Source organism: Zingiber officinale, chromosome 6A, assembly GCF_018446385.1.
Source record: "Zingiber officinale cultivar Zhangliang chromosome 6A, Zo_v1.1, whole genome shotgun sequence".
Classification (NCBI taxonomy): domain Eukaryota; kingdom Viridiplantae; phylum Streptophyta; class Magnoliopsida; order Zingiberales; family Zingiberaceae; genus Zingiber; species Zingiber officinale.
In genome coordinates, this window is record NC_055997.1 from 97,811,798 (window position 1) to 97,827,938 (window position 16,141).

Consider the following 16,141-nt stretch of genomic DNA (forward strand, 5'->3'; position numbering starts at 1 on the left):
AGCTTGCGAGATGGGATCTGTTCCGAAATCAACTAACGAATCTCCGGAAGGAAGAAAGTAAAACAGTCACACATCTACACTAAAGGATCAAGGAACTCATCATCAGACTCACAAAACTTGGAGAAAAGGCAACGAATCGAGATTCATTAAGATATACTTTAAATGCATTCCCTAGGACACCTAAGTGAACCTTTATAGTCGACTCATTTTATATATCCAAAGACCTAGAAGTTAGTTCATTAGAAAATCTTTTTTCCACCTTTGAACTTCATGAATCTAGATGTACAGAGATGAAAAGGGAGCCTAGTCAGAACATTGCCCTGAGGGAAAGAACGAACAATCCAGACTCAGAAGCGTCAATAGACAAAGATGAAGCGACGCTTTTAGTAAGAAAATTTAATAAATTTATTCAAACTAATAAATTTAAATTATAGATGAGAAAGCATTATCGAAACAAAAGGAAGATCCGATATTACAACTGCAATGAAGAAGAGCATGTAAAAGACAACTGCCCAAAATTGAGGAGCAAGGACAAGCAAAAGAACAAGAAGTCAGCTCAAACCGACAATCATAGAAATCTCAAAGCAACGTGGAATGAAACGTCGTCCAAATCAGAGATAGAAGCCCTCGCTAGACTTGCACTAGTGGCAAGTCACCAAGAAGACGAAGACGAAGCAAGCTTGTTTGAAATAAGCATCGAAAGCATCGATAAAGGAGGAGCGACATCGAAAGAAAGCAGCACTTCAGAGGGAGCTTCAGATTGCGGGATCGACAAAGTAAGTCAAGTACGATCTCTTCCTCCCGACAAGTTATTTCAGTTTGTTAAATTATTATTAAAAAATTGCTGCATGTTGGAAAAAGAAAATAAAATGTTAAAGACAATAAGAAAAAGAGAGAAAGAACACTTCCAGGAGACATGGTGCATCTCGTTGCGATGGGGATAAAAGTTTACCCTTTTCCAGGCACCTGGAAGGGTCCCAGGCCCCTGGAACCCTTCCAGGCGGCCCGAGCAGGGCTATAAAAGTAGCCTGCTTCCGGAAGCTAAAGAGAAGAAGAAAAAGAGAGAAAGAACACTTGTAAACGATTTCCTTTGTCTAGCTTCATATTTTAAATACTTCAACTACTGTAAGAGACTTCTCTACTTGATGGAGTATTTAGCGTGCTTTCAACTTCCTTAGATTAACAACCTTCCTAGTTGTAGCCAAGTAATTTCTTTGTACCTCTTCTTTTTTATTTCCGTCTTTTAATTATTTCTATGCAAGTGTTAATTTTGATAAAAGCTATAAAGATCGAGGAAGGTCTTTGTTTTGCAGGATATCCCCCCTAGCCCCCGAGGGTCCTACATGTGTAAGTTTTTCTACATGGCCCAAATTGCGAAGCTATAACATTGCAATGTTCACCCCCACTCTTCAGCAGAAATGACTTCCCTTACTGGAAGAGAAGAATTGAGGTGTACTTAAAGATAGACATCGACTAGTGGTTTTCAATTCATCGAGGATACAAGGTGCCAATAGATGACGCAACAAAACAACCACTTGACCCAGAGAATTGGAACCTAGAAATGAAGATGAAGGCCCAAGTTGATTCAAAGGCATTGGACACTCTATAATGTGGATTGACCAAGGAGAAACTCAATCGAGTCTAACCTTTCGAGAACACAAAAGAACTCTGGGACAAACTAATCAAGCTGTATGAAGTAATGAACTCAACCGAGTCTAACCTTTCGACTGGGTCTTAGATTAATAGTGTGGTATAAATAGTAATGAACTTGAGTGGTGTTGTACCAACTTCGAGAGATGAAAAACTCGATTAAAATTTTGATTGGAAGGGGTGATAGCACTGATTTTGATCGACTCTGAAACACTCAAAAAATACCACGAAAAAAACTTGCTCGAATGGTGGTTGCACCGATTCAGAGCAACCCCTCTTTGATATCAATTGTTGGATTGAAAGCGCTAAAGGGGAGGGGGGTGAATAGCGCTCATGATTTTTCATTGTTTTCCTTAAAAAAAAATTGGAGAAAACATAGCGGAAATAAAGATGTAAATGAAGAACACAAAGAACCAAGTTAACATGTTCTTTTTACTTGGTTTGGAGTCTGTGATAACTTCTACTCTTAGACCTACACTCGTTGAGTATTTACTTTGGTCAGTCCATTAAAATTCTGAATGTTTATACAATTAGTTTTAAATGAAAGAACAAGTAAACTGAAATTAATTATACCGACAATGTTGAAATGGAAGCTCGTTTGTCGTCGTCAGGGCAATGTTCAGGCATTGTCAAGGGCTTTTTGGAGCAACATGCAAGAGCAAAAGTCATAGAAAATTGTGTTGTTGAGGTCTTGGTCAAACCCTCCTTTTATAGCTATGTATGGGCACTTGGACTAGTCCCTGGGTGCCCCCATCAAGTTGATGTGGCTACAACTCGTCGAAAGTTTATCTCTGAAACTTTATCCAACTACGGGCGCCTAGACTCGTTCGGGCGGTTAGACCCGTCCGAGTACCTAGACTGTGATGTATGACGACCAATTAGCGTGCTCCACCTCAGCTCAGCTAGTCGCTCATTCGGTCCTATCCTGAGCGCTTGGACCTAGCCTGGGCCCCTAGATATTCGAGCGCCTGGGCCCAGTTCGAGTGCCTAGATGTCCATTTTCAGCTAGCTTGCAGCTTCATTATTCTGCATCACAGAGTTAGAAAAAGATAGACATAATATAATTTGAACAGTCTCGGGACTGTCTGATTCTGACTTTAAATTTTCCTGAAATCCTAGGTTGAACCGACGCCTACTATTCCCTCTATGGAGAACATATCCTCACCTATTCTTCTCAGGAAAGTTTACTTGATGTCAAACCAGTCATCCAGATCGTTTGGACTTTTTCTCAGTATCCGAGACTTTAGGATTTTTTGCTGGGCATCCGATCCCCGACCTGTCTAGTCTTCCGCCTAGTGTCTGCGACCTTCAGGACTTTCACCTACTATTCTCGACCAGTAGGATTTTCTGCCTAATATCTTCGACTTGCTAAGACTTCTGCCTAGTCCATCAAACCAGGATTTCCTTGCCTAACTGCAACTAGGGCTTTCCACCTGCCTTGTTTTCAGTAGGATTTTTACCATGCCTAAGCTCACTTAGAACTTTCCTACACAGTCAGTCAACCTCATTAATATAACAATAAGACTTAACTTTGAACCCTTTGTCAATATCAAAACTTAGGTTCGATCATCTAGTGCTCCTTGCACCAACACTAGCTTGACTTTGTTTCTAATTATCTCACTTTTGTCATTTAATTTGTTTCTAAAAACCCACTTGGTGTCAATTAAGGACTTGTTTTTAGGTAGGGTTATTAAGTTCCAAACTTTGTTCCTCTCAAATTAGGCTAACTCTTTTTGCATTGTAATAATCCAATCGGGATCAAGAAGAATTTCCTCTATAGGTTTGAATTATATTTTTGATATTAGAGTTGTTTAGCTTAGATTTTTGATTCCTAGATTTGGGTCACATATAATTTAATCACTTAGATGGTTAGATGTGATTTTAGTATTTGGTTCAACTAACTGAGAGTTTGATTCAGGTCTAGATTTGATCAATTCAAATTCTTCAATTTCATCATCTACTTTTGATTCTAGTGTTGACTTAGGTTGACTTATGCTATTGTCTTCGTCAAAAGTGGCATTTGTGGTTTCTTCCACTTTAAAGCTTTGTTATAAATTCTATAAGCTCTCCTAGTTGTTGAATATTTGAGGAAAATTCCTTCTTGTGATTTAGATGTAAAATTTTCTAAGTAACCTTTAGTGTTTAATATGTTAACTTTATATCCAAATACCCTAAAATATTTTAGATTAGGTACTCGGTTGTAATAAATTTCATATGGAGTTTTGTTATATAGTTTGTTAATTAGGATTCGATTTTGAGTGTAATATGCTGCATTAATGGTTTAGCCTAAAACTTGTTGGTTAGGTTATACTCGTTCAAGATGGTCCTAGCCGTTTTTAAATGTTCTATTCTTTCTTTCAATTAGACCATTTTGTTAAGGGGTTCTAGGTATAAAAATTCATGGTGATATCCATTTTTCTAGACAAAATTTAGTAAACCAATGATTTCCAAACTCTCCTTCATGGTCACTTCTAAGTCTTTTAATTTAATTTCTTTTTTATTTTTCAATAATTTACATAAGTTGTTGAATTGTTCAAATATTTCATCTTTTATGTATTAGGAATTTAACCTAGATAAATCTAAAATAGTCGTCTACTATTACTAAGTAGTATTAATTTTCATTTAGTGACTTAGCCTCATGAGAATCAAACAAGTCTAGGTGTAATAGTTTTAAAATACAACTGGTTCAACCTAATTTAGTTAATTTATGATTTGTTCTGATTTATTTTCTTTATTGGCAAACATTACAAATTTTGTTTTCCAAGTTCTTAAGTTTAACTAGGTAAGCCTGTAACTAGATTACTTTGACTTATTTTGGATATAAGTCGTACGCGGGTGTGGCCCAATCTCTTGTGCCACAATTAAATTTTTTCTTATTGTGTCAATAGACACTTAAGTGAGGAGCTTAGTAGGTTGGTAGATTTATCGTATAGATATTATTTTGCATAATGCCCCTAAATATGATTTTTGGAGTTGCTGCATTTTTTATTAGGCAATTAGTGTGAGATAAAGTTACTTAGCTTTGTAACCAGTATCACATCACTAACTTATACTAAGAAGGTTAAACTCAAAATTTTCAACCAATAAGATTTATGGATAATAAATTAATTTTGAGTTCGATATCATATGTCGATTATCCTGAATTTATCGTTATTTCTGAAAGCAAGAGATCCTAGGTTTTGTGTTTTAGTCTAGTGAACTTTTGTTTATCTTTGGTCATATGTTTAGAGTAATTGTTGTCCAATATCCATTGATTCAACCATTTTATTCATACATAGAGCAAGTTGAGTTTGAGTCTGAGTTGAACTTAATGTTTTAACTTGATTTTAAGTTTTGGTTCAATTTTAAACTTAATAATTAGGTTTATTAATTTGATTAAAGGTTATTTATTAAAATTTTAAGTTAAGATTTAAAATGATTAAGGTTTTAATGTTAATTAAGTTAGAATTATTTAGTTTAATTATTAAGTTACGTTAGGATTAGTTAAGTTTTTAAATTAAGTAGATTAAATTAATTGAATCGATAGATTGAATTCGTTTTTATGATAATTAATTAGTTTAAAATTTAGTAAGATTAAGTTTAAGTATATCAATCAAATTTAGGTTTAATGGATTAAGTTTTAATTTAATTAATTTTTGGATTACATTTTAAAGTTTATTATAAGCTAGATTAAATTAATTTCCAGATTTTAAGTTAATAATGTTAAGTTAATCTAAGTTTAAAAACATTAATCATGTAGAGTGAATACGGTTTGGATCGAAATCCACATGTTCACTTGAGTTTTCAACTGAAACTTCATGTGGCTCTTCAAGTAATCGAAGTCATCTCAGGTGAAGATTGGGATCGAGGTGTACGATAACCCTCTTGGTGTGTCATTTAGAATCTTATACACAAAAAAAAAGTGATGTTCTAAGACTCAGTCTTGGATTAGTAGTGTAAGGGGAATAAAGTACCCGAAGAGAAAAAGTTACTTGAGTGATGTTGCACCAATTTTGAGTGGTTACAAAAATAAAAAATTTGTCAAAAAAGGTGATTATACCAATTCTAACTAAGAACGAGAATATGAAAACAAACGAAAAAAATGAACAAGTTCAATTGGAGGTTGTACCAATTTCGAGCATCCCATTTTGATACCATTGTTGAATCATGAAAGGGTCAAAAGGGGGTGAATAGTATGCTTTGTACGTATTCAGATTTCGTTCAAAAAACAAAGTAATATAGCGGGAAAGTAAAAACAGAATACACAAGAGACACTTGGTTTGCAACCTCATGGCTACTACGTGCTCTAAAGCCTGCAGTCAGTTTGACCACTTTCGATGGATAATCACTATTAACCTTCTGCTCAAAAGAGAAGAAAACTCATTTCTTTTACAATGCTAGACTTCGATAATAAAATACAACTAACTTTCAAAAAACAAAGTAATATAGCGGGAAAGTAAAAATAGAATACACAAGAGACACTTGGGTTTTACTTGGTTTGCAACCTAGTCATGGCTACTACGTACTCCAAAGCCTGCAGTCAGTTTGACCACTTTCAATGGATAATCACTATTAACTTTCTTCTCAAAAGAGAAGAAAACTCGTTTCTTTTACAATGCTAGACTTCGATAATAAAATACAACTAACTAGGCGTTACTGAATGCTAGGGTCGTTTGAGCTCGTAGCAGCATTGCGTCATTGTTTTGTCATTGAAGATTGAGCATAGTAGAGTTTTAAAGTCGGAGAGGTGTTGAACAACACTTGGAATGATGTCATTGTCATCGGATCTTTGGCTCGGAATGGAAGCGAAGAGGTGCAAAAGGATGTTTTGAGGCTGTTGTTTGAAGACTCTTTTAAAGGTGATTACGAGTGCTTAGATGAGCCCCAGGCACCCCCACCTTGGTTTATCTTATTCACCTTCATCGGTGAGTTAGCTAACTTTGGGCACTTGGATCCTTTTCGAGTGCCTGGACTACTAACGCCCACCATCTGGACGAAGCTTTATCCCTTCCCGGATGCTTGGAAGCTAACTTGCACCACCCAATCATGGTGTGCCATCTCATCTAGACGAAGGCTGGATTTCGAACCATCCGGATGCCTATATCCACTCGAGGCACTCGGACCTCCAGTCTCCTGGATTCACTCCGAGCGCCCAAAGTTCCTTTTCCCGGCCAACTCCCATTTTTAACTTCCTGCATTACAATGTTAGCATATGCATAATAAAATTAAGATTAACAAATTTTCAGTTGTCCGGTCTCAACTTTAGGTCTCCCGTGAAACCTTAGATTGGATCGACGCCTATTATTCTCTTTATGAGAGAGCGTCCTGACCACTCCACTCGGAAGAGTTTACCTGATGCCAAACTTTGGTCTACCCCATGTCCTCAACCCTCAGGGCTTCCTACCTGGTATAATCGACACTTCCTGCTCGATGTACTCGATCTGCCAAGACTTCCTGTCTAGTTACTTTGGACAGGACTTCCTTGTTCAATCCCTCCGATCAGGACTTCCTTGCCTAGCCTTAACTAGGACTTTCTTACAAACTTGATAACTATATCAAACCTCAAACAGGCTTACTTTTTAACCTTTTGCCAATATCAAAACTTTGGTTTTATCGTATAGTGTTTGTTACACCAATAGGAAAGAACTAAATCAATCTAGATTGGAAACCCTACCGAGGACATATTTTCTTCGAGTGGATTTAGATATGAATGTTTTACTTTTTTATAAATTTTATATTTTGTATATTTTTTCTTTTGTTTTGTTTGATTCTAGTACATATGTTTTGTTTACTTCTAGAACATATAAGTTGTTGGTGTATTTGACACCAATGATCAAATCTAAGTTTTGATGAATGACAAGTAGATTAAAGTTAGATGTGCTGTCTGATTTAACCTTTCTACCAAGTGTACAGGACTTAACTGGTCTTGTTAGAGTGTATACTAAAAGCCTAGCTTTTGTATAAATATTTATAAGAATCACATTGGTCAAGTGTCTACATTTGTATATACCAAATGTAGATGTTCAATTAATTTATATTGTAGATAACATAGTGTGTGGTGTCACACACAGAAGATCATGTTATCGGTTCTTTATAATTTATAAACAGTAGCTCACGACCAAGATGGAAAGGAACAAACCATTGGAAGGTCGTAGTGTAATTAGGTATTAGTTTATCTTAACTATATAATTACACTAGTACACTTAGAGAGTATTGAGTAGGACCATTAGAGGTCGTTTCTTTTTATACTGACTTTATAAAGGAACAAAGACCTCAATTATTATGGAAGTGTGTGCTCTTAATCCTAATATAATAACAAACACATATATTTGATATTTATTTCTTTAATTTATCAATGGGTGAGATTTAGTTCGATAAATCAATAAGCCCGATAAGTTGGGAAATGATATCACTTATAGTGTGTGTTGTTAATTATAGAAGGAAATTGTGTCCTAGAGAGTTAGGTTGATGATGTCCCCAAGAGGAGCTCATAAGGATTGTCATGTTAAACCCTACAGGTGGACTTAGTCTGACATGACGATAAATTTGAGTGGTACTACTCTTAGAACTAGATATTAATTAAGTGAGTTGTCAGTAACTCATTTGAATTAATGGACATTCGATATCTTAAATATAGGGAGACTAACACACTCATAATAAGAAGGAGCCCAAAATATAATTTGGGATTGGTGCGGTAGTTCAATAAGAGTTCTTTAGTGGAATGAATTATTATTGATGAAATTAAGTTATGTGTTCGGGGCGAACACAATATGCTTAATTTCATCGGGAGACCAAAATCAATTCCTCCTCTCGGTCCCTATCGTAGCCTCTTGTATATAGAGAATTATACCCACTTATACCCACCTTTCTACCCACCTTAAGGTGGCTGGCCAAGCTAGCTTGGACCCTAAGCTAGGGCCGACCAAAGCTATTGGTGGAGCCAATTATAGGTGGTTGGCCAAAGCTTGGGTCCCAAGCTTAGGTGGCCGGTCACTAGAAAATAAAAAGGGATTTTTATTAAAATGATTTCTTATGTGGATATCATGGTTTTAAAAAAGAGTTTGAAATTTAAATCTTTCCTTTTATAGCTTTCTATAAAAGATTAAGAAAAGATTTGAAATCTTTCCTTATTTGTAGATTGAAAGGTGAATTTTAATTTTAAGAAAACTTTCTTTTTTTTAACCATGTTCATGATTTAAAAGAGACTTTAAAAATTAAATATCTCTTTTATAAGTTTCTACAAAAGATTAAGAAAAGATTTGATATCTTTCCTTATTTGTAGATTGAAAGGAGATTTTAACTTTTTAGAGATAACTTTCCTTTTTGAAAATTATCCACATGCTTAAAAGAAAGATTTTAATTTATAAAATTTCCTTTTTATAATCCACCATGAAGGGAAAAATTATTAGAGAAATTTTTTATAAATTTCTGGAGACAAATTAGGAAGTTTTAATTCTTATTATAATTAAAACTCTCCTTGTTTATAGCTAAAGAGGTGGCCGGCCATTGTAATTGAAAAAAGGAATTTAATTTTAATTAATTAAATTTTTATTTTTCATGGCAAAGGAATTAAGGAAGTTTTTATTAAAATTTCCTTATTTGTCAAGACCAAGGAATAAAAAAGAGGGGGTAGAGGTGCCTTCATGACTAACGACTCTATTTTATTCTTCCTCTCTTTTCCTCCTTGGTGGTCGGCCCTAGCTTCTCCCTCTTCTCTTCTTCTTGTGGCCGGTGGCAACTTCTCTAGGAGCTTGGTTGGTGGCCGAATTTTACTTGAGGAAGAAGAAGAAGAAGGAGGTTTTGTTTCCTAGCATTCCTTGGAGATTGGTTGGAGGTCTAAGTTCTTCATCTCTTGAAGAAAAGAAGGTGGCCGAAACTTGGAAGAAAGGAGAAGGGCTTGGGTGGTTCTCATCTCGGTAGATCGTTGCCCACACAACGTCCGGGATAAGAAGAGGAATACGGTAGAAGATCAAGAGGTTATTGTTAAGATCGATGATCGCGGCTAGAGAGGGGGGGTGTGAATAGCCGACCCCAAATTCTCGTTTCTTTCTACAATTAGAGTTAGCGCAGCGGAAATAAAACGAATAGAAACGAAAGCGGAAAGATCAAACCTCAAACTCGTCGATGTAACGAGGTTCGGAGATAAACTCCTACTCCTTAACGTGTCCGTAAGGTGGACGAAGCCTATCAATCCGTCGGTGGATGAGTCCCCGGAAAACCGGCTAATAAGAACTCCTTCTGGGTGGAGAAACCTCACCACAATATCTCTTGCAACAGCAAGAATGAAGTACAGAAATACAGCAAGAAATACAGACAATATGAATGTAAAACACCTTGCTTGCCTTTGACTGGTTTCCGTTGACGAAGCAGCAACTTCACGGAAGAACAGCAGCAGCTGACCAGCCGGGGAAGCTCACACGAAGCTTCAGAAACAAAGAGCTCAGCAAAGCTCAAATCACAGTCTCGTGAGGAAGAGAGTTATATCCTCGTTCGTCTACTGTAGAGGTCTTATACCTGCACCTGCGAAGAAGACAAAGAAGACACAGAATCTAGCCGTTGTGTCGCAACGGCTAGTGCATGGACCGATCAGGCTCCACCCTGATCGGTCCAGAGCCTATCTGATCGGTCATGGGGACCGATCAGGCCCTAGCCTGATCGGTCCCCAGACCGATCAGCTGTTCCTTCCCGAGCCTGTTGCCTCCTTCTGATCGACCTTCTGATCGGTCTCCAGACCGATCAGATAACACACAGAAGCTCACTGTGTGGTTACTGATCGGTCACCAGACCGATCACTCGTATCGCTGGATAGGTCACCAGACCGATCCAGGTTTAGAGCTCCAGCTCTAAACCCTAAATGGTTCTGAGAACAAGCTACCGAGCCCTCTCTTGACCTAGTCCGGAGAACGAGCTACCGAGCCCTCTCCGACTTCGTCCGGTCCAGAGAACGAGCTACCGAGCCCTCTTTGACCACAGTCCGGAGAACGAGCTACCGAGCCCTCTCCGACTTTTCGTGCCATCACCGTGCCAAGTCTCCATACTTGGACTTTTCACCAGATGTCTGGTCAACCTTGACCCATCTGGATTTCCCTTGCCTGGTTTCACTCACCAGGACTTTCACCTAGCTTCACTCACTAGGGTTTTCACCTGGCTTCACTCAGCAGGTTTTCCAATCTGCCTGGCTTCACTCACCAGGACTTTCCGAACTACCTGGTTTCACTCACTAGGACTTTCCCACTGCCTGGCTTCACTCACCAGGACTTTCCGAACTGCCTGATTTCACTCACCAGGACTTTCCGAACTGCCTGGTTTCACTCACCAGGACTTTTCCAACTGTCTGGCTTCACTCACCAGGACTTTCCCTTTCACCTAGCTTCACTCACTAGGATTTTCATTCTGCCTAACATCCCAGTTAGGACTTCCCAGTCAAGTATCTGGTCAACCTTGACCTACTTGACTCTTCTTCATTCAACCTGATCAGACCTTGATCAGTATCTCTCCGTATGGACAACTGCACCTGCATTGTCCATGTCTACATGTATTTCTGTATTGTCAAACATCGAAACCATGACCAAGGTTTACGCTTGGTCAACTAGGTCAACCTTGACCTACTGGAAATTGCACCAACAATCTCCCCCTTTTTGATGTTTGACAATACATTTAAGTTAGGCTAATCCAATAGCCTCAACTTTCCTCATGCCACTAGGTAATGAAACATAAGTTACAACCTTACATTCTCCTTCTAAGAAGGCAACCTCCTTCTTAGATAATGAAGGCCTAACTTAAACCCTTCATTCTCCCCCTATTGGCACACATCAACAAACTCTCCCCCTGAAGAGTAAGTTATTGTTGTTCACAACTTCACTCGTCGTGATCAACAAACTCTCTCACTAACTCCAATGTTCTTCCTTAAACATTCTCTAGACATTCTTCCCCTTTTTGACACACATCAAAAGGAGTGAATCAAGGTCAAGAGTTTCTCCCTAATGAAAGTCCCATACCTTTCATTGAAACCCTTAATTTCCCCCTTGATACTAAATTCAACAATTAACTTAGTGATAATCCCATATCACTCATCCTCAAAAATTTCGACGAGTAAAAACTCCCCCTAAAAGTCAACTCCTCCTTGATTAACAAACTCCCCTTTGACCATTGCACCAACAATGTCTTGGAGAGTTTCAAACCTTTAGAACTCTAAAGCACCACTCCATAGCTGCAATTTCAGACAAACAGTCGAAATTCAGCAGGTTGGCACGCCCTGATCGGTCACCAGACCGATCAGGCTCCCTCTGGATCGGTCACAGTGACCGATCTAGGCTCCCCTGGACCGATCAGAATCCCCTCTGATCGGTCCACAATTCTGATTTCTGATTTCTGATTCCTTCTCCCGAAATTCAGAAACCTCTAGAAAATCACAGAAAATTCAAAAAATTGTGAAATTTTGAGGATACATTCCTCATAACATATACTATCATGGAAAAATAGTTTTCTATGAAAATAAGTTCCATTTTCAAATCTTTATACAAAGTTCAAAAACTTTGAAATATTTCAAGTTTACCTCAACTTTGTATCAATTTGCTCAATGATGAATGCTATCACTAGAAAAGCTTCATCAAGGTTTTTCAAATCAATTTTGAAATGATTTTAAACCCTTTAATTTGGGACCACAATCTTTGGGCTATATGTACATGACTTGTACATAAGCTTTCCCTATGATCCCCAATTTTTGAATTAGGCTCATCTAGGTACAAGAACTATGCACCTTGATCCTAACTCAACATCCTAATATCTCACACACATCTAAGGTGTATCAAACACATCCAAGTCAATTTTGATGTGAGATATGGGTTTAGGTTATCTTAGGCTAAGTTTTCATGCATTTTCTAAAACAACAACTTGATCTCCATATCAAATTGTGTTGTTTATCCTTAGATCAATTTCATTGATTATAAATGCAAGAAATGATGACATGGCATAAAATGATATCATAAATGAAAACATGTGCCAATGTCATGATGTCATGGCATAAAGTATGAAACTTAAATAAAGCATGACATATAACTAACCTAAGCATTATCATGACATTTCAAATGACCATAAAATAAATATGATGTCATGACATGGCATATGGCAAACAATATATGGTAAATAGCACATAAAGGTATAGAAAATACCTAATTCTAGCTTTAGTTGCCATTTTTGATAATTTTGATCATTTTGCCATAAATTCTATATTCCTAAGTGTGATAGACCTCAAATCATATACCAAAGATGTTTAGATCACTACGTGCCAACTAGATTGACTCTAGAAAACTCCTCAAATTTGATTGGCACATTCTAATCACCTTAGGAATAATTGTTAATTTCATTTTCAAGGCTTGATTACCCCTTGAAAATTCCTCAAATGCCACCTTTTGCTATGAATAGATTAACTATCTATCCAAATAAGGTTGACACACTCTAATCCATCTAGCGTGATGGAATCACGCTCCTAGGAACCCAATACCTATTGGAGCTCATTGGGTTCACTAAATATTCACTAGGGATGACTTCCCTAGCAACCCTCCTAATGACCCTCCTAGACTTTAAAGCCTTGGTCATTTGGGACTCATTAAGATCAACTCTAGGGGTGACTCCCCTTGTGACCTTGGTGATGGTCTTCCTAGCCCTAGATTTTGTTCCATAATCGAATGGAACATTGTGATAAGTGGGCTTGACCATTTGGGACTTAGGTTTGTGACCCAAACCTTTCTTGTCCTTGGACTTTGGTTTTTGACCCTTAAACCCTAGAGATGACTTCTCCAAGTTCTTAAGAGCCTTTTCCAAAGTATCAAGTGTTGACCTCAAGACTTGATTTTCCTTCTCTAATACCTCAAGTTTTAACTTGTCATTTGTCTTTGAGGTATTCCTGGGCATATGTCTAGATGATTTGGGATTTCTACCTAGGTTATACTTAACCTTAGATGAGTTGATCCTAGGGTTGGCTTTCCTAGTGTTATCCTTATCTAGGCTCACATGTTTGGCACCTAAGCATGTGTATCGATTTCTATAATTATCATGCTTATCATTATTGTTAACAATTGCAATCAAACTACTAGCATGTGTTCTATTTGAATTGCAAAAATGAGCCTTAGAGATTACCTTAGGGTTTACCTTAGCTCCCCCTATAGACGTGCTCGGTCTCTTGTCCTTGTGAGATTGTCTCCCCCTCGGACATTGACTCCTATAGTGTCCCCTTTGATTGCATTGAAAGCACACCACGTGCTCTTTGCCTTTGCGTATCGGGACTCTGGCTTTCTTGACCTTTGGCGCCGGTGGAGTCTTTCTAATCCTCTTTGGACACTTACTCTTGTAGTGCCCAAATTCCCTACACTCAAAGCACATTATGTGTAATTTGCTAGAAACTAAATGGCTTGAGTTACCTAGAGGTGAGGATGGATGAACGCTCTCTCCTTCATCCCTTCCGGAGGTAGAAGCTTCTTCTTGCTCCGAACTTGAAGAAGAACTCTCCTCCTCTTCTTCTTTAGATGTTGAGTGTCCCTCAACTTCTAAATCCACATCTCCATGAAGTGAGCTACTTAGCTCACTTGACTCCTCTTCATGACTTGAAGTGGAGCTCCCCTCATGGAACTTGGCCAAATTGTTCCACAATTCCTTGGCATTGTTGTAACCACCTATCTTACACAATATATCGTTAGGTAATGAGAATTCAAATATTTTCATTACCTCGTCGTTGACTAGGGATTGGTGGACTTGTTCCTTGGTCCACTTCTTCTTCTCTAGGGTTTCTCCTTTCTTGTCCATCGGAGGCTTGAACCCTAATTGAACACAACTCCAATTTTCAAGGTTAGTCATAAGAAAATATTTCATTCTTACCTTCCAAAACGTGAAGTCGTCGTGATCGTAGAAAGGTGGAATCGTGACATCTTCTCCGAATAGATCCATTCTCTAGCTCGTGCTCCCTCGGGTGTTAATCCGGCGAAGAGCGACCTCGCTCTGATACCACTTGTTAAGATCGATGATCGCCGCTAGAGAGGGGGGGTGTGAATAGCCGACCCCAAATTCTCGTTTCTTTCTACAATTAGAGTTAGCGCAGCAGAAATAAAACGAATAGAAACGAAAGCGGAAAGATCAAACCTCAAACTCGTCGATGTAACGAGGTTCGGAGATAAACTCCTACTCCTCGGCGTGTCCGTAAGGTGGACGAAGCCTATCAATCCGTCGATGGATGAGTCCTCGGAAAACCGGCTAATAAGAACTCCTTCTGGGTGGAGAAACCTCACCACAATATCTCTTGCAACAGCAAGAATGAAAATACAAAGAAATACGAGACAATATGAATGTAAAACACCTTGCTTGCCTTTGGTGGTTTCGTTGACGGCAACTTCACGGAAAACGGTGACCGGTGGGGAAGCTCACGAAGCTTCGAAACAAAGAGCTCGAAAGCTCAAATCACGTCTCGTGAGGAAGAGTTATATCCTCCTTCGTCTCTGTAGAGGTCTTATACGCACTTGCGAAGAAGAAAAGAAGACGAAGTTAGCTGTCCTCACGGCTTGAGGCGCAGACTCCACCCTGATCGGTCCAGGTGCTACCGATCGGTCATGGGGACCGATCAGGCCTGATCGGTCCCGGACCGATCAGAGTTCGTTCAGTACTGATCCTCGCCGATCCACTGATCGATCCCCCGACGGATCTGTGGCTTCGTTGCTTATTCTTGATCGGTCACCGGACCGATCACTGATAGGTCACAGAAACTCGATGTGTTAACTGATCGTCCACTAAACCGATACGAGAACAAGCTACCGAGCCCTCTCTTGACCTAGTCAGGAGAACGAGCTACGAGCCCTCTCCGACTTCGTCCGGTCCGAGAACGAGCTACCGAGCCCTCTTTGAACAGTCCGGAGAGCGAGCTCAGGCCCTCTCCGACTTTTCGTGCCATCACCGTGCCAAGTCTCCATACTTGGACTTTTCACGGATGTCGGTCAACCTTGACCCATCTGGATTTCCCTTACTGGTTTCACTCACCGGGACTTTCACCTAGCTTCACTCACTAGGGTTTTCACAGCTTCCTGGTTTCAATCTGCCTGGCTTCACTCACAGGACTTTCCAACTGCCTGTCTTCACTCACGGGACTTTCCCCTGGCTTCACTCACCAGGACTTTCGAACTGCCTGGTTTCACTCACCGGACTTTCCATCGGCTTCACTCACGGGACTTCCAACTGCCTGATTTCACTCACCAGGACTTTCCGAACTGCCTGGTTTCACTCACCAGGACTTTTTCAACTGCCTGGCTTCACTCACCAGGACTTTCCCTTTCACCTATCTTCACTCACTAGGATTTTCATTCTGCCTAACATCCCAGTTAGGACTTCCCAGTCAAGTATCCGGTCAACCTTGACCTACTTGACTCTTCTTCATTCAACCTGATCAGACCTTGATCAGTATCTCTCCGTATGGACAACTGCACCTGCATTGTCCATGTCTACATGTATTTCTGTATTGTCAAATATCGAA